Raw genomic sequence first — 19,803 nt, forward strand, 5'->3', positions numbered from 1 at the left:
TGAACAGATCTCACCAGAATCCAGACTGAATTTCTCACTACATCTAAGCTCAAGAAAGTGTGAGTATTTCCAATAAAGTAGAGGTTTTGACAATCGGTGGTGCTGAAGTATTCAGATGTAGGCTGCATGGTTGTGTGGTGGTTAAAGAGGGAATAAAACTGAGTAAAAGTATACAAGTATTCAAAATTGAAGTGTAAATAGAATTATTCTATCAAATATTTATATGGTTAGTTCCAATAATTATGTACATTAAACCTGGTGGTATTGGAAGAAGCTGGATTACATGAAAGTCCTGTTTATTTGAAAAATTTTGATTAAACAAAATAAGAATAATGTTCCATTTTTTGTGGTTAAATGCAGAACTGAGAACAATTCAATCCATTACAATATCAGCCCTTTCTTTGATTCTAAAATTACACTTTCATAATCTCAAACAGTATATGTAAAAAATACAGCAAATTTTATATTTGAGTAAAAAAACAATTATAAAATTGTAAAAGCAATAATTTGAAAATGTTATGCGTATAAAAGAGTGAAAGGCCATGGTTTATTTGTACAGCACATTTCATGTACAAGACAATTCAGTGTTTTACATAAAAACATTAAAGCATTAAAGTGAGATATTGAGACTATTAAAAAGAAAAAATGAAATATTTAGTAGAAAACAAAAGTGAATAAATAAAATCACAGTGTGAGGACTTAACAGTTACTTTGACCAAAGGCAGCAAATAAACTTTTACTCGATTTAAAACAGCTGAGAGTTTCAAGAGACCTGCAGTTTTCAGCCAATTTGTTTTACTCATATGGAGAATAAAAACTGAACGTTGCCTCTCCATGTTTGGTTTTTACACAGTAGACCTGTTCTGGATGACCTAAGAGATCTGATTGGTTCATAGCAAACCAGAAGATCCTGAACGTATTTGGGTCCGAAACCATTCAGTGCTTTATAAACTAACAGCCGGATTTGGAAGTCAGTTCTCTGACAGACAGGAAGCCAGTGTAAAGATCTGAGGACTGGACTTATATGATCCACTTTCTTGATCTTACTGAGGATTTGATCTGCAAAATTCTGGACTAACTGCAGCTGTCTGATGGACTTTTTAGGGAGAGCTGTAAGGACAGCGTTACAGTTGTCTTGTCTACTACAGATAAATGCATGGACAAGTTTTTCTAAAGCCTGCTGAGGCATCAGTCCTTTACTCCTCAGGTTAGTTAAGATTTAAGGAATACAAAATGAGACCAACACATTCCTGGATAATCACAGAGCGACACAGAGCGTGATAAACCTTAGTTCAAGTCTATCTTGAAGGAGTCTGGATCAATAAATGCTGAATGCAACATCTTAAGGCTCAATTAAGAGAATCTGAGTTGGACTCCATGGTCTGGAATTCTTAAGAAACTATCATTGAGAACCCTCATGAAGTTCTAACCAGCACATAACTACAATGTATGCAACACATTGTTGACATATTTGCAGGAAAATCCTGCATCTGTGCAGCTTCTATTTCGTGTGGACATGCATGTGTCCTTTAAAAGATTCTCGCCACCTAAATAATTTTCCACAAACCAGACAGGGAAATGGTCTCGCTCCTGTGTGGATTCTCATGTGTTGGTTCAAGCTCAACTTCCGACTAAATCTTTGTCCACATTCATCACAGCAGAATGGTTTGTCTCCTGTGTGGATTCTCATGTGTCGGTTTAAGGTTGACTTCTGACTAAATCTTTGTCCACATTCATCACAGCTGAATGGTTTGTCTCCTGTGTGGATTCTCATGTGTTGGTTTAAGCTTGACTTGATACTAAATCTTTGTCCACATTCATCACAGCTGAATGGTTTGTCTCCTGTATGGACTCTCATGTGTTGGTTTAAGTGTGTCTTGTAACTAAATCTTTGTCCACATTCATCACAGCTGAATGGTTTGTCTCCTGTGTGGATTCTCATGTGTTGGTTTAAGCTCAACTTCCGACTAAATCTTTGTCCACATTCATCACAGCTGAATGGTTTGTCTCCTGTGTGGATTCTCATGTGTCGGTTTAAGCTTGACTTGTTACTAAATCTTTGTCCACATTCATCACAGCTGAATGGTTTGTCTCCTGTGTGGATTCTCATGTGTTGGTTTAAGTGTGCCTTTTGTCTAAATCTTTCTCCACATTCATCACAGCTGAATGGTTTGTCTCCTGTATGGACTCTCATGTGTTGGTTTAAGCGAGTCTTGATACTAAATCTTTGTCCACATTCATCACAGCTGAATGGTTTGTCTCCTGTGTGGATTCTCATGTGTTGGTTTAAGCTCAACTTCCGACTAAATCTTTGTCCACATTCATCACAGCTGAATGGTTTGTCTCTTGTGTGGATTGTAATGTGCATTCTAAGATTCTCTTCCTGAAGACAGGTTTCACCACAGATCTCACATTTAACATTGTTTTTGCCTGAGTGAACTCTTTTCTGCAAAGAAACACATTGCAAAGTTTTTAAACATTTCTTACCCTTCAAACTGCTGAAAGATCTTTTAGTTAAGCATCTCTGAGATCTTTGGGAATGAAACTCTTCACCACATTCAGAACTGAGTGAGTTTGTGGCAGTGTTACACTCCACATCACTGTTTATATCTGACCCATGTCCCCTGCTGTCATTCCAGTCTTTATCACCACCCTCCATTTCTGTTCCAAAATCTGAGAAATGTTTTTCTGTGAAGAGCCAGAAGCCTTTTTGACACTATTTGGTTTTAAATACGTACTTGGGTCTGGATTACTGGTCTGTTCTGGTCCTCTTCATCAGGTTCTGATCTAATCTGATCGGCTGGGTTGTTGATCAGAGCTTCTACCTATGTGTTGCCTTTAGTCTGGGTTTGATGAAGGTGACCTGATTATAACCAAGACCGAGATTCTTTATCATCATCTTCTCTCTTTGCTGTAGCCATCATCCTTGTTGAACTGGAGACACTGTCCACCAGACCATCAACTGCTCTCCATGCTGACTGGCCATACGTCCTCTGGTTCCTATATTATGGGATGGGACTCAAGGTTCTGCTTGTCCAGACTCCATTTACAAGGAACTGCTTCTTAATCACCAACTGCTGCTGCACATCTTCAGGGAACCCTTAAATAAAAAGACAGATAAAGCTGGATTTTAAGACCACTTAGCAGATAAAAAAAATACCCAAAAGACATTTCCACAAGTCAACAGCTCATTAAAAGTTGTAGCTTATTTGTATAACCTTTAGATAGTTGAGCTACATTTCCAAAATCTCCAAAAAATATTTAATTAAAATCCATTATTTCTCTCTTATTGTTTTTAAATCACGTGGTTCATGGAGCAGCCGATAGTTCCAAACACCAATAGTTCCACCATTGACTTCACTCATTTTTGGTGTTTTATACAACTTGTTTCCTGTCAACATGAAACATATTTGTGTTGCTGCTCCAGTGCGTCCAGTCACATCGTCAGAATGCTTCCCAGTTCCTTGCTGCAGCTCCCCGTTGCTGTTATTACCTTCTCATCCAGTTTTCACGCATTCTCCATCTCAGAGATTGTACACTAAAATTATACTGAATAAAAATGTTCTGTTTTCTGTTTGATTGAAAGTTGTGTTGTGTTTTTAAGACATGATAAACTTATTTAATATTATTAACCACAACATATTTCAGATTAATTTAATTTTTTTGTCAATATTTTACAATAGTTTTCTGGCTACAACAACAACAACAAAAAACCCGCTTACATGATTTTTTAAAAAATGTACTTAATTTATATATTGAAAAATTAAAAGTATGGTGATATGGTAATGTGTCCTCGATGATCAATTAGATCACATATGTCAAAGTCAAGGCCCGCGGGCCGAATCCGGCCCACGAATGAATTATCTATGGCCCCCGGGATGATATTTGATTAGTATTAGAACCGGCCCGCAGGCTGTAGCCACCCGCTGGTGTTTTGCACGCACCAATACTACATTTCCCACAATACAACGGTAACCCGCAAACTCACTGCAGCGCAGCAAGCGGACCTCGGCTTCATCATTCATTAGCAGTCAGAGCAGATGTCAACTTTCAGCTACCTCCTCCCCAAAAAATGGCTAAACCGAAGGTGGATGCTGAGAACAAGGGGTTTCAAGCTAGGTGGGAGGCAGAGTACATGTTCACTGAGGTAAATGGCAAACCTGTGTGTCTCCTGTGTGGAGAAAGTTTGGCTGTAATGAAAGAATACAATCTAAGAAGGCACCATGAAACGTCTAAGAAACACACAGAAAGTATTGTTTTGTCTGTGTGCCATATATTTTTGCATTTTATTTTATTGTATTTTATTTATTTATTTATATTTATTTTTCAGTTAATGGACTCAGGGGGAATTGCAGATAAGAGCCATGAGAAAGAATACAACCGATTTGATTTATTCTATATTTTCTCATTTTACTATTTGAAGCAGTAATTGGTAGGACAATAGAGCAGCATAATATTGCATTTTCAGTTTATAATGCATGCAGTTTCATTTATGCATTTATCTTGATATAAGGAACTTATTTTGTTTCTGAAGGAAAATTGCTTTTTTGCTGTTTGCCTGTTGAAAATGTTTTCTCTTTAACTTACTGACAGAGCCATAAGAAAATATTACTTTATTCATTTAATGTACAGGACATGTGATTTTTCTTTGAAGGCAGTTTGTTCCTGTCTGTGTGCCTGCTGAAAAATGTTTTCCCGATTATTCATTTAATCATTAAATAATACACTGTGTTAGGTCTTGGTTCAATAGACTACGTGCAATAATTTCAATATGTTTTAATAAACATTGAACCAATCCGGCCTATAGCCAATTTGTTTTTTTGGCCCTCTGTGTATTTGACTTTGACATCCCTGAATTAGATTAATCAGAAAAATTAATCCCAAATGATTAATTAGAATAGATTATGGATACATTAATCCCTAATCATTCTAAGCATCTGCAGCCACTTGTCCTTCAAATCATTTAAAACATCTTTAAAATTATTTCTTCAGATCATCTCTCCCGTTCACCTCATTTTCCATCTGAAACCAGTAAGAACAGACAGACTGAATGGTTTTCATTGCTGGAGGGTTTGGAGACAGCAAATCCTGGCAAGATACAATATGGGTTTTGCTGTATAATGTAGAGGTGAAGGTAAGATCAAACAGGTACCAACTATGGCACAGTGTGGCATAGGGCTGGGCAATTAATCAGATTTTAATCTCAACTGCGATCTGGGTTTTCAACGATCAAGAAAATAAAAGGGTACGATTATGTTTCTCTTTGCAGTTTCCTCTCCTGCTGTCTTCCGTTGCTAATTGAGCGTCACCGGCATTGCAGCGTTGTGCTGTAAACTCCTCCCACAGCCGCTTTGGTTTCATTCAGCCGCCAACTTGGCGAGTTTCTTGTCAATCTGGCCACTTTTATAGTTAAAAGCGACAAATCTAGCAACTTTTACTGGACTTAGAGACTTTTCTGGCGTTTTGGCGACTGACTCGAAGGCTCATATTGTTCTGCAGTTACTATAACAGTCTAGCAGCGAGAGTCTCTCCCGGTCCCACAGCACTCCCAGGCGGCCAGTCTCAGTCGGCTCCGGCTGCAGGTCAATAATAACTGCAGTAGGTTGTGGAATTTCACAACAACATGGTTTATACCATTGTCGGTGAGAACTGGCAATTTTTGTCTAAACGCACACGTAGTTCGGAGTTAAATCCCTGTAATATCCCTCTGTTACGGGACGTTACAATCGCAACGCGTTAATCAGCTGGTTTAGACCAGCTGTCTTTTAACAGATGAATGAGAGAAACGGGCTGTCGCTTGACAGCGGTTGTTTGGCATAAAACGTACACCGAGGCCAACATGAAATAGTTCCTATACTTCAGCAAATGTTTTAGAAAAAAATACAAAATATTCATGTGGGATCATGGTAAAAGCGGATTAAACATCTCGTAACCGTATGTTAGACGGTTATAACACCACAACACGCAGCGTTGTGTAATCCTTTCTTATATTTATCTATTCAGTTTACATCAGTATTTGCACTTTGTCAAGACAAAGTTTCATGTTATTTGTTTGTTTTCTAAAATATGTGGAAACCTAAAGACATTTTTTTTTAAAAAAAAGTCACGGTTTATAGTTTTTAAAAAAAAATCATGTTAAAGATAAAAGGATAATCGTGTTAAATAACCGAGATCTCAATTTCTGTAAAAACAATCGTGATTATTTGCCATAATCGAGCAGCCCTAGTGTGTTACCTTGACAAATAAGACTTGTTATGGTTATTGCAATAAAAAAAAAAAAAACACACACACACACACATAATATACACATACAAATATATAAAATCACTAAATATAATTTGTAAATTTACTGCTGTGTCTACCATCTCGTTTCTGTTGACAATGATAAAACTTTGGTAAATTAAATAGAATAGTAATCAACAGACATTATTGGGCAATACTATGGGAAAACCGGGAGGGAAATTGGTGTATTTGTGCTCCCTCCATTCAACCCATTCAAATGGACTGACGGCGACGAGGCTGAAGTTAGCTTCCGATTCGCAATATGTGTAAAGGACAATTCCACTGAATTTTTCGGAAACAAAATGCAAATAAGGCTCATTTAATGACATTTTTGGCATCTGGACCACGTTACAATATTGTATTCACAAATAGAATAAAGGTCTAAGTGAAGAGTCTAAGTGTTGTAGTTTTTTGTCAGGACCTGGTGTAATGTGGTCCAGATGCCAAAAATGTCATGAAATGAGCCTTATTTGCATTTTCACAAATAGAATAAAGGTTTCACAAATCAGAGACTATGTTTTGATGAATCTGCATATTATTTAGAATATTCCAGTCCAGGTTTGAAGAGTCTAAGTGTTGTAATTTTGTGTCAGGACCTGGGGTCTAATGTGGTGTTTTTTCCGAAAAATTCACTGGAATTGCCCTTTACACATATAGCGAATCGAAAACTAACTTCAGCCTCGTCTGACGGCGCTGAGCTGTTATGAGGGCGACATGAACCACGTGACCGCGTGTCGGCGACTTCACAGAGCGTCGTAAATCTCTTACTAAATGGATTTTTACTAAATCTGGATTTTACTATAATGGCCTTGCGGAGTTCGGGTACCTGCTGTGCTGTTTGCGGTTGCATGAACAACCAGTCTATTGCCGTAACACAAAAACCACATCAACGCCACAGGGCCTCCACTTTGCCCCACCACTACTTAACCCCACGAAGCACCAAACATCACAATCACATTATCTCCTGGAATGCAATTATTTACTTATTAAACCAAACATATCACACAAAGGGGAAAGTCTCACCACCTCTTCCGACGAGCTTTCCATCGACAAAACAAAACACACTCAAAGAAAGTCTTCAGCTGATCCTTTTTCTGAAGCGTCGTCTCTCCCTAGCGAGCGAGAAGCTCCTGGCTGCAGTGTGCAGACTGCGGCGTGCCTCAACGTGGGCGGAGTTTAACACGTTGTGGTCCGCGCGCTGTATGTGATTCTTCTTCTTCTTTGCATTTTTTTTAAGTTCAATAGCGCTCCCTACCGGATTTAAGTGGGAAATGATTTGTTATTTTGACCATAGACATCATATATACATAGACGCCTCATAGTATCACGTTGCCTATACCATAGACATCATATATACGTAGACGCCGCATTGTATCACGCCGCCTATACGAGCTGACGTCTCATTGCGCCGCCATCTTGGATGGGTCACCCATTCGCCTCCAATGCATTTATTTGTAAGGTGTAGGTCCAACCACGACAAGAACTCCACGGATTTTTACCTGTTTTTCCTCACAGTTTGGTTTGTTACAAAGGGCAGAGATATTGTTATGATACAGATCACTGTAAAACATTAAAAAACAACGTGCTTTTAAGTTAAAATATTTTGATAAGTCCAATAGTTGGGGATCACTAGCTATCTAACTATCCCTTTGTTATGCTGCGATAGGTTTAGACTGCCGAGGGACATTTCCTAGTACACAAGGGCTGTTAACTTTCCAAAAACCTTGGAGTAAGATTTAATGAAGACAATCCAAATTTTGCTGTATACAGAACAGCAAGACATTAGACCCAGGATGTTTCATTTTATGTAGGTTTAATAATAAAATATAGCACTCAGAAGTAACATTGCATTTTATATATATATATATATATATATATATATATATATATATATATATATATATATATATATATATATGTTCTGGATGTGCAGGAATAATTCTAATAATAATATCATAATAATTCTAACAATTCACTTGCATTCAGGAGATTATTCACTGTGTTAATATTATTTATCAACCAATTATGTAGAAAAGTGTTTTTTTAGTGTAATATATATGGGTTGTTCCACAAAAGAGTTTTGTGGGGAAACTACATTGACGCTGCAGCAAAACTCGACAGCGGAGACCCATCCAATATGGCGGCGACGCTGGTTCACTCTCCAGCGCTCAATGAGGCGTCTACGTATATATGATGTCTATGGCCTATACGAGCTGACGTCCCATCGCCGCCATCTTTGATGGGTCTCCCATGTCCCTTGCCTCCCATGCATTTATTTGTAAGGTGTAGGCCCAATCACAACAATAATTTCACGAATTTCTTCCTGATTTTTCTCAGTTTGGTTTCTTACAAAGGACAGAGATGTTGATATGATACAGATTCCTGCGAAATATTAGAAACTACATGCTTTTATGCTAAAATGTTTTAATATGCTATTTAACTAAGACATATTTATTGTTTATTGATGCATTTGGATTTGTCTATCTTTTTTATCTGGTCAAATGAATTATGATTCAACCTTGTGAAATGTAATTCCACACGACCTGCTTTCAATATTTCGCTGGTTATTGCAACCATATGCTGAACAAAATACGGGAATAGTTGCTGCTCTCTCTTGACTAAGGTTGACTTTCTTTTATTTGCATATTTTAATTGATCAATATAGAGATACAGTTGTACAAAGTCTGAATATAAAGTATTGTATCAAAGTTTTGCAATTCAAAAGTTACCCAGAAAAACAAAGAGCGCAAACCACTGCCAAGGTCTTTAAAAAGTTCCTGGATCCAAACGGTGATCTGGATCACAACCAAAATCAAAAGAGTTCTTCCTTTTCACATTTCCAACAAGTCCTGAAAATTTCATGAAAATCTGTCCATAACTTTAGTTATCTTGAACACAAACAGATAAAGCCGGTAAAAACAGGTGGAGGTAATTATGCTACCATGTAAAACTCTTTTTGTGAAACATCCATATCATATTTTTCCAAAAACATCTCATATGAGTAAAATTTATCATTTACATTTAGTAGATAATTCACTGTGTTAACATTATTTATAAACCAGTAACGTAGAAAAGTGTTTTGTTTGTGTGAAATATATACACGTTATTCCACAGAAAACAGTTATGTGAGGAAACTACGTTGACTCTGCAGCAAGACTCAAAAGTGGAGACCCATCCAATACGACAATGCCTCTGGTTCACTCGCCAGCGCTCAATGAGGCGTCTACGTATATATGATTTCTATGATTTTGACCTTATGACTATTGCCGCCACCATCTCTGTCTTTTTCTTCACACTTTACAAGTTACCACATGTAAAACTGCCACCTACCCGATTCGGGAGTGTATCCTGAGATGATTAAATTAAGGCTCGTCATGTACATTTTTTATAATTTGGGAGAAGATTAGTTATTTTGATTTAAGGATATGAACACTCTTGTTTAAAGATTTCTTTTTTTTTTTTAAAGAAAAATGCTCCCATTTATATGTGGCGACTGAACAAAACTGCTGCCTGTAACATTAGTTGTCTCTTGGAAATAAAGTTCAACAATCAAATGTACCTGTTGTTGATCAATGCTTTACTGGTATTATATGTAAAATTATATCACAATATAAAATATTTCCTATATTAAACCCAGGTTCCACCAAAATATTGGTGGATAATAGTAATAGTAATAACTGCTGTGGCCTTCAAAATGTATTTCAGCTCAGTTCACACAACTCAAGGAGTGCATAGTCTCAGGTCAGTTGCCATGCTAGACATCTAACCATGGTCCCTCGGGCACATTTGAAAGGCTCTCAGAGATTGAAATGACTGTATCATTGTAATGCAACACACATAATATAGACAACATTTTATCAAGAAACATAAATGGCAAACTCTTGATTTATTGCTCCTCAAAACACACAAACACCTTTAAACTCTAAACATCCATAATTTCTGCACAAAACGATTAATAGTCAATTCTGAACTGAAAGTAAAACATTAAAGGCTTCCTCAGCTCCATGACTTTTTTCAACTTCACTCATAAAGTCACAGTTTTTTGAGAGTTTCCTTTCTCAATAACCTTGAAACAACTATTGAGGATCGAGTAAAGTATAATAACACAAGGCTGAATTTTCAAACACTATAACATTTAAGATTAATTATCACAACACATTCACTATACCTACCATCCCATCAACATCTTGTCCTAAACCCAGACTCCAAAAGTCCAAACGAGTCCAAATAGTTTTGTCCACCATTGCTATGTAGTCTCTTGCACTCTTGGTCTTATCCAGGACCTGGGACAGGTAGTAGAAGAAAAAAGAAAACTCTTTAAAAGTCAGTACCTGGGTAGGTGATTACGAGAAAATAATGTTTAACCACTAAAAAATGGTTATTTTTCACAGAATTTTTCTCCTCATAGAGAAGGGATGAGACTTCTTGATGATGTTAGATGATTTATTAGCCTTCTCTTGAAGTTACTGTAAAACTAACAGATCAAACATGCCTTAGTTGCAAATACAGCACTTATTTTTACATCATACAGAACTGAGGATAGCAAAATAAGTCAACAATCAAATCAAAATATATCCACAAATGACGCTAGCTCAATGCTAACACAAAGTGGGAATTCTCATAGACATGCTAATACAATTAGCATCTCATGGCTGTTTAAAAGAAACCGTATACAGCAAAGTCATGATTTTGTCTCTATTTAGAAAACCATCAGTCAAAACACTTACAGGTATGCATCTCCTGTGCTCTATTGAAATGAAACAATGAAAAATGAGAACACCAGCCACAAACCACTTCTTTTCTTATCTTCTGTCATTCCTTCCTCTTCTTTTTACACAAAAGCAGCTGCAGTACATTATTTTACTCACTGCTTCCCCTGTTGGGATAGCTGAACCAATGTACATTCGCGGTTGCAGTACACTTGCGGTTCTTCTTGGTCATTGGCAGAGGTTCCCTTTTGTGTCCCAGCTTGGGCAGGAGCTGAGGAATTTTTTATTTTACTTTTGTGCAAATTGAGATGAGAAAAAAACAAAAGAAAAAACAAAACACTTGAACATTTAATAGAAAAGCATACCCAAGACAACCCTCCCATGGATGTGAATCTGCATCTTCACAGATGAAGGAACAATCTGGCTGTACTGGACCAGAGTCTTTTGGTTTTTTGCCATATTGTAGTGGTGGAGTATGTTTCTTTGTAGAAATATATGGGTTGACATATTAAAAAAGTAATTGTTTTTCCTCACTCTGGAGAACAGTTGCTTCACACACTGGCTGTTGACAAGTCCAGCAAGCTCAGCACAAGCCCAAGCTTTCTTAGAACGTCTGTTCTGTCTTTGCTGTTGCCCCGATGGAACACATCATTTAAGGCAAAATGTTGCGAGGATCCAGTAAGTGGGTGATCGTCCTTGTCAGCTGGCATCTTGGAGCTTCTCCGCCACGGCATGTTTACAACAACCTTGCCCTCAGACCTGTTGGATGTTCTGTGGGGTTTGATCCAGTTTCCTTCCAAGAAAAGGTCTAAAGATTCCTGGCTGCCTGCAGTTAGTATGCAATGCCAGTCCCCGCGCACAGTAATACACTATTACATTAGGAAAGTGCTTCCAGAGAGCAACTTATTGACAAATTCACATGGACTCTCCGCTCTAAGGTTGAATTTCACAGAGTACACAACTCCACATGGACAAGTGATTACAATTCCCCCACCTGTAAGACAACAGACCAAAAAACTAACGAAAGTCTTCAATGGACCAAAAAACATTCCATGACAAGTATTATATGGACATTTTTAACTTGTACAGAAACGTATTACTATGATGATGCACAACCAATTGGAAGACCACATCAAAAGTAGTCAAAGTAAAATTAATTTTCAGATAAGCTTTTCTTAAATGTATCCAAGGCACCACAAACCTTTTAAACACTTTGTTATAGTTTGATTTATTTCACATCTTCTCCCACAGTCTAAGGACAAGATCTATTTTTCAGCCTTTTCTGTCCTCACCGCACTGTTTGCAAAGTGCCCTTACTTCCTGTACCTGTGTTGAAAAGACATTTGAGTCATTATTCTTAATAATATAGTCAATACATCATAATCCTTTTTTGTCAGCAGGTGAATTTTGCATATATTAATTCACTTTTAAATTCAAAAGTTCATCAGATAGACGTTCTTCATTAATCAGGTCATCTTCCTCTTCGTTTGACGCCTTGGGCATTTTAAATTTTTTCATATTCAGTGTTGAAGACTGAATTGAATTTGGCCCAACAGACCCAAGCATGAAACTGAACTGATGATTTTTAGGTTTAATGACAGTACACCGGTAAATTCGCCCTAAAAGCTGGGGAAATACACAGAAAAAGGCATATAAACTACAATCTACACTCTTACATTCTTTACCGTACATTTAAATCTGTTAGTAAACTCATAAAATTTATCGATGTGGCACTAAAAACATTCAAATAGTCCTATTATTAACGTGTTCAGCATACCTCGTTTCTCTAACAAGGGGGCTGCTAATCATAAAAAAAAAAAAAGAAAGGAAAAAAAAAAGTTTCATCTGGAAGTACATAACAAACACCTTTCTTTCTTTACCGTCTTTTCATTGCCGTTAAATTAGGTTGCACCACACTGATGGGGGGAAGTATTTTCAAAATAAAAGCATGAACGGAAAGTTAACCGTAGCTGATGGCAAAGACAGACAAATTGGCTAAAATAAAACATTATCTTGAGAGAGTACTTAGGGTTATTTACAAAGCTACTCTGGTGCTATACATCAACACGTTTAAAACATTGATATATGCTAAGGCTCCCTTTGCATATGTACACATTGGTTCCCCCCTTGGTTTAATTATTTAATGCTAAGGTCTTTTTTTGAATGTTAAAGCTCCCTGTTGGTATACTGATTGAAGTCACGACAACGTGTAAAACGAGCCTGTCCCTATGTTTTGGAATAGCATCTAAAACATCCTAATCCTTTTACAGTTTTGTACATTTTTAACCCCTTCAACTTGAACATATTTTGTTCCGCTTCTTTGGAACACCAGAGCAGAAATAATTGCACACCTGAGCAGAAATAATTTATATGAAGAGTTCCAGTCAGGATTTAGAGCTCATCATAGCACTGAAATGGCATTGGTGAAAGTTACTAATGACCTTCTTATGGCCTCAGACAAAGGACTTCTGTCTGTACTTATCTTGCTTGATCTTAGTGCTGCATTTATTTGAGTACTGAGTACTTACTACTTTACTTATTCCATTCGAGATTGCGCCGTCTGTTGGCAGCAAATTGTAGTAGCTCTGACTTGCTATCTTTTTTTTTTTTTTTTAAAGTACAAAGACTTCTCTCATAGATATTATCTCAAATGACGTCTTTTTCTGAGGATTTCATGCCAGATCGGAGGGTGTGCTGAAAGGAAGATTTTTCAGCATAGTTTTTGGCTCTTTCAAGGCTTGTTATGATGAGACTTGTTTACAATGGGGATCAACTGATTAACCTCTCCCAAATCAGGATTAGCAGCGATCAACACATCAAATCCCGATGGAGTTAAAAAAGAAAGAGAAGAGGATGCAGAGTGGGAGTCAGAGAACGAAGAAAGCAATGGAGATTTAAACCATATCTCCCAACCTTCTTAATGGGTAATGTGAGATCGCTAGCTAACATAACGAACGAGCTCGAGATGCTAACAAGGTCTCAGAAAGAATACAGAGAGTGCAGTATTATGTTGTTCACCAAGACATGGCTGCATGAACACATCCCTGAAAGTAATGTGTCTGTACCAGGCTTTAAAACGGTCCGTGCAGGCCGCAGTAGACAACACAGCGGAAAGCTAAAGGGTGGTGGAATTGCAGTGCTGGTTAACCAGCGTTGGTGTCATCCTGAACATGTTACTGTCAAGGAGAACATATGCACAAGGGACATCGAACTGTTCGCTATGAGCTTCCGTCCATATTATTTACCCAGAGAGTTTACCTGTGGTATTCTGGTTTATATAATACCTGGTACCGCACCAGACACAGCCTGTGACGTCATCAGCTCCGTCGTAGCTAAGCTACAAACACAGCATCCAAACCCATTCATGGTGATCTCCGGAGACTTTAACAACGTCTCCTTCTCTGCAACTCTACCAACATTTCAACAGTTTGTCCGCTGCTCCACCAGAGAAAATAAGATGTTGGACTTATTTCATGCAAATATGAAAAATGGATACAGTTGTTCTGCCCTGCCTCCTTCTGGAAGATCTGACCATAATCTGCTTCTTTTTACCTCCACCTACAAGCCCATCGTTCAGCAGCAATCAGTCATCACAAAGACTATCCAAATCTGGTCTGCTGAAGCTGAAGATGCTCTTAGAGGAGGCTTGGAGGCTACAGACTGGAACGTCCTCTGTGAACCTCATTGAGACGACATCAAAGCCATGACTGAGTGTGTGACAGATTACATAAACTTCTGTGTGGACAGCATCGTCCCAGCAAGAACAGTGAGGTGCTTCCCCAATAACAAACCCTGGATCACCAGTGACCTGAAAAAGCTGCTGAACATCAAAAAGAAAACATTCGGGGATGGAGACAGGGAGTTATTGAGGGCAACACAAAAACAACTTAAAATACAAACGAAGAAGTGCAAGGAGGACTACAGGGAGATGTTAGAAAGTCAGCTCTAGCAGAATAACGTGAGGGATGTGTGGTCTGGAATGAAGAAGATCACTGGCTTCAAGTTAAAGGGGGACCAGCCTGATGGAGGTGTGGACAGAGCGAATGAGCTGAACATATTCTTCAACAGGTTCAGTTCACCCCCTACCTCCAGCCCAACAGACCACACACCCTCCATAAGCCCACTGCTTTCCTGTTACGCCTCCAATCTGTCACCCTGCAGCTCAGTCATGGATCACAACACAGCTTCATCTTCCTCCACATCAGGACATCCTGAGACCTCCACCTTGTTTGTGTCCTGCAATGAGGTTATGAAGCAACTTGAGAAACTAAACCAGAACAAGGCTGCTGGTCCAGATGGTGTCAGTCCCAGAGTTCTCAACACCTGCTCAAAACAAGTATGTCCGATTCTCTAGCACCTTTCAACACCAGTCTGAGACCAAATAGAGCCCCAGTGCTGTGGAAAACCTCCTGCCTTGTTCCAGTGCCTAAAAAACACAACCAGCTGAACCAAGTGACTACAGACCAGTTGCCCTGACATCTCACATCATGAAAGTCCTGGAGAGACTCTTACTGGCTCACCTCATTAAGCAAGTAAACACCTTTCAGGACCCATTACAGTTTGCATATGATAATGGACTTGGGGTTGAAGATGCCATCATATACCTGCTCCAGAGAGCACACTCTCATCTGAACTATCTGGATCTATGACTACCTCACAAACAGACCTCAGTTTGTGAGACTGAACGATTGTGTGTCTGAGATGGAGGTCAGCAGCACTGGTGCACCACAAGGAACTGTACTCTGGCCATTCCTCTTCACACTGTACACCTCAAACTTCCAGTACAACTCTGAGTCCTGCCATCTGCAGAAATACTCTGATGACTCTGCAGTTGTGGGGTGTATCAGTGATGGACAAAAAGTAGAGTACAGAGAACTGGTCAGTCAGTTTGTTAAATGCTGCGGTGACAATCATCTTATATTAAATACCAGCAAAACAAAAGAGATGATTGACTTCAGGAGGAACAAGAATAAACAAAGCACTGTTTCCATCCTGGGAGAGGAGGTGGAGGTGGTGGAGGAATACAAGTACCTTGGAGTTCAGCTGGACAACAAACTGGACTGGAAATGCAACACTGCTATACTACATCTACAAGAAAGGTCAGAGCAGACTATACTTCTTAAGGAAGTTGAGATCTTTTAACGTCTGCACCAAGATGTTGCATATCTTCTATAAGTCTGCTGTGGAGAGTGCAGTCGGTTTTGCAGCCATCTGCTGGAGTAGTAGCATCAGAACCAGAGACTTGAAGAGAATCAACAAACTGATCAAGAAAGCTGAATCTGTGCTTGGAGTAACTCTGGAGCCACTGGAGCTGATTGTCCAAAGAAGAATGCTGCACAAGTTGATGAAGATGATGTAGGATTCTTCACACCCTCTCCACAACACAGTGATGAAACAACCAAGGGATTAAAAAGTATTTTTCATTTAATTTTATTTAATTTCATTTCATATATATATATATAGATGTATAGATTATTTCCTTTAAAAGGATTATATGCAATCATTAAACAGTATCTGCTTTCCCTGAAACTACAATCAAAGCTCAGATCTTACTGGTACATGGAAAAGTGAAACGAGTCTCAAAACCAAACATATCACACAAAGGGGAAAAGTCTCACCACCTCTTCCGACGAGCTTTCCGTCGACAAAACAAAACACACTCAAAGAAAGTCTTTAGCTGATCCTTTTTCTGTAGCGTCGTCTCTCCCCAGCGAGCGAGAAGCTCCTGGCTGCAGTGTGCAGACTGCGGCGTGCCTCAACGTGGGCGGGGTTTAACACATTGTGGTCCGCGCGCTGCATAGACATCATATACGTATATATGATATACGTATATATGATGTCTATGGCTGATTAATCGCTGGAAGTCCGGAGTCTGAAGGGGGGTGAGGCCAGTAGTCTCCATGCTAAAAACATTAGCGGCTAGTGATAGCAGCTAACCCGACAGCAGCAGCTTTCTGAATTCAGTATTGATGTTTGAACCGGACTCTGAGCCTGAGAGAGAAGATACCGAGATGGTGGAAGGAGCACGTTTACAACAAACTGTCTCTGAATGGTAAAGTCGTCATTTTAATGTCTGCTTGCCTTGCCTGTTCAGATAGCATGTTGACAATGAGGCATGTCGTTGATGTTAATACGTCTCAGTTTTATCCTATGTTGGACCGTTTTTTAAACAATAAATGTAACACAATCCGAAGTTACAGATGTAAAAAATGAAACGGATGTTGACTGAACCAGTCAGTACAGTCAATGTTCAGCTGCTGGCCGGTCTGCACCCAGATAAGCACACACACATTTTAACCACACGGAGTTTCACGAAGCTGTGCTTTTTAATGAGGTTTTATTTACCGTCAAGTGTTTTTCTAAATTAATTAACTTATTTAGATTTCCTGTTTTAGCCAGGAGTGTGGAAAAATGTTATGTCAACATGACAGATCTCTGGTTGATGGAACAACTGATGTGGGGTGCTGTGTTACTGTACAGATAAATAACATGAAGCCAAATATCCTGTATCATTGATCAGGCTTCCTGCTAATATCTCGTGTTTTATATATTCCAGCATCACTTAACATCTATTATGTTGGTCTAATTGTTTGTTAAGCTGCACATGCCAACAGAAATAGACAGCAAGATATTATTACTGTGCTTAGAAAATAAAATTTCTCTTTTCAATTCCTTAGGTGCTGAAAAGGATAAAGCAGGTCCAAACTGCTCCTTCTGACCTAACATCCTGTTGTGGAAGCATGGAACCAGTCTGCTTCAATGCTTTTTCATTAAAAAATGCAGGAAACATTTATAAGCAGGATTATGTACATTTACCTGTCGGAGGGACTGAGAGGCAAGTTTCTCTTCAATGCCCAAAAATTCAGAAATAAAGCTAATCAAATGGCAAATAACTGAAAAATAACTGATTATTTATGTTCTTTCCATTTCATATTACATATAACAAATAGTAACTTTGCTGCAGTCACTTAGGACAATAGCAATTGAATTAAAGTAAATACACAACTCTAATATTTACACATTTATGCATCGGACTTCTGAATGTAAAATGTAAGGCTGAAGTAAAAAAAAATACAGCTCTTTAAAACACTATCTTTATTAGTGTACAGAAATGAAACCAATGCTCATTTTCTATGTAATAAAATAAAAATGATCATTTTCACTCTTAGTTATTGATTCTGTTTACACAGTAGCTGAGTTTTCTGGGTTTTATGTGGACTCTTGTGGTTCTGGAGCCGGATGAGCAAGCCTCCACAGCACTCTTCATCATCATCATCATCTTTGTCCAGACTGGCCTTCACTGCTGTCATCTGGGTTCCTTTTCTGCACAGAACCAGATACTGACATCAGAACAAGCAATAAAAGTGCCTCTTAGCTTCCATTAAGAATGTATATGTGTTTGATTTATCATTTTCTGTATGTAAAATTAATGAAACAAACAACAAACCTGTATTTCTGAAGCGAGGGTGGAAAGTCCTTGATGACAGTTGTGTTCCAGTTGTTGCCTGCATTGTAGGGTCAGTCTGCTCCAACACCACTGCATGTAGATAAAATAAAACGTATCTTTCAGATCCATCATACCAGGAGTCAGACCTCCATATCCACAGAGGCTGCAGCTGCAGATATTAAATCCTGCACAGCTCCCGTTTTACAAACATGACGTGAAGATGTCATAACTAAAAAGTTTGCATTCTGGTTCGGAAATAAAATGTCCTCCCTGCCGATTTCCAATAGGTGCCAATATAAGACTACATGATGGTCACCTTGTTAAATTATAATTGATTATTACAACTGCATGTCATGTTGGGGAAAGCAAGCTACATCCTTCATGAGTACTTACTGTGTGGTAGCAGGCGTGAAAAATAAAAGAGAAGTCATTTACAAACATTTACGTGGCAGAGCATAGGATAGATATAAGAAAATAAAACCTGGGGCTCATTTATACGCCGCAGAATGTTAAACCTTCCGGCTCGTCCCGTTAGGATAGCCGTTAGCATTAGCCTTATCGTCATCAGTTTAAGTCACGTCAGTCACAACAAAGCAGAACTTTGTAGCAGTAGTGACACTTACCGACTGCATTGATGCTGAGCCGCTTGAAGTTGCAATCCCCCCTCTTTCCAACCGGGTTGATGCCATCTTCCCTTGGTATTTTCCCAAATGTTAGCAAAATGTTTGGCACAAACAGGCCACAACCGGCAGAGATGCAGGTGCATTATCAGCAAAAAAATAATGTCTTCCAAAAACTACTGAAGGGAGAGAAAAAAACCTGCCGATGTTGGTTTTGGTAACAGACAACCGAGCAGTGACATGATCGCTGCTCGCACGTCTTCACACAGCTTGTTGCTAATAGCAACTGAGGCAGGTCCAGCAGGTGTATTTAGGCTGGAAAAGGAGCTGGTTAATGCAAATAGCTCCCCGGGATTTCGACATCCCGGGGAGAAAATAAAAGAAATGCGTTTGCGAGACTTCGGTGTTGCAGGCAGTTTTGCTGCGAACAAAGCGTCCAGACATAAAAACCCGGCCATCTTCAACAGAAAGGCTTCCGGGGATGTTACCACTTCCGCCCAACGCTAATACGCACGTTTTAACTCGAAAAAGTGCAATTTCCAGGTGATGACTCCTTTAAAAGAAAACAAACAAAAAAAAAAAACGTATTGAGCAATGTTGCTATTTATTTTTAAATTGCCTTTTGTGTAGGCTACTGATAAGTTCTAGGCCTACATCCAATTACAAAGTGCAAAACTGAAAATGGATGGCAGCGGTTAAAAAAAGGAAAAAAAAAAAAGAAAATTTTGCTTATAATTGTGCTTTT

General features: G+C 38.7%; 1 long non-coding RNA gene across 2 annotated transcripts; it reads right to left on the reverse strand.

Annotated features, from left to right (window-relative positions):
• Positions 1-527: 527 nt before the first annotated feature.
• Positions 528-7,409, reverse strand: LOC306761421. 2 transcript variants are annotated; one of them, XR_013771469.1, is made up of 2 exons: positions 7,306-7,409; positions 528-3,100 (listed from the first exon to the last, which is right to left on the reverse strand). It is a non-coding gene; the product is annotated as an uncharacterized lncRNA (long non-coding RNA). The 2 variants fall into 2 exon arrangements; XR_013771470.1 differs by having other exon boundaries at positions 7,309-7,395.
• Between the last annotated feature and the right edge of the window lie 12,394 nt (positions 7,410-19,803).

This window comes from Telmatherina bonti (genome assembly GCF_933228915.1).
Source record: "Telmatherina bonti genome assembly, chromosome: 2".
Lineage (NCBI taxonomy): Eukaryota > Metazoa > Chordata > Actinopteri > Atheriniformes > Telmatherinidae > Telmatherina > Telmatherina bonti.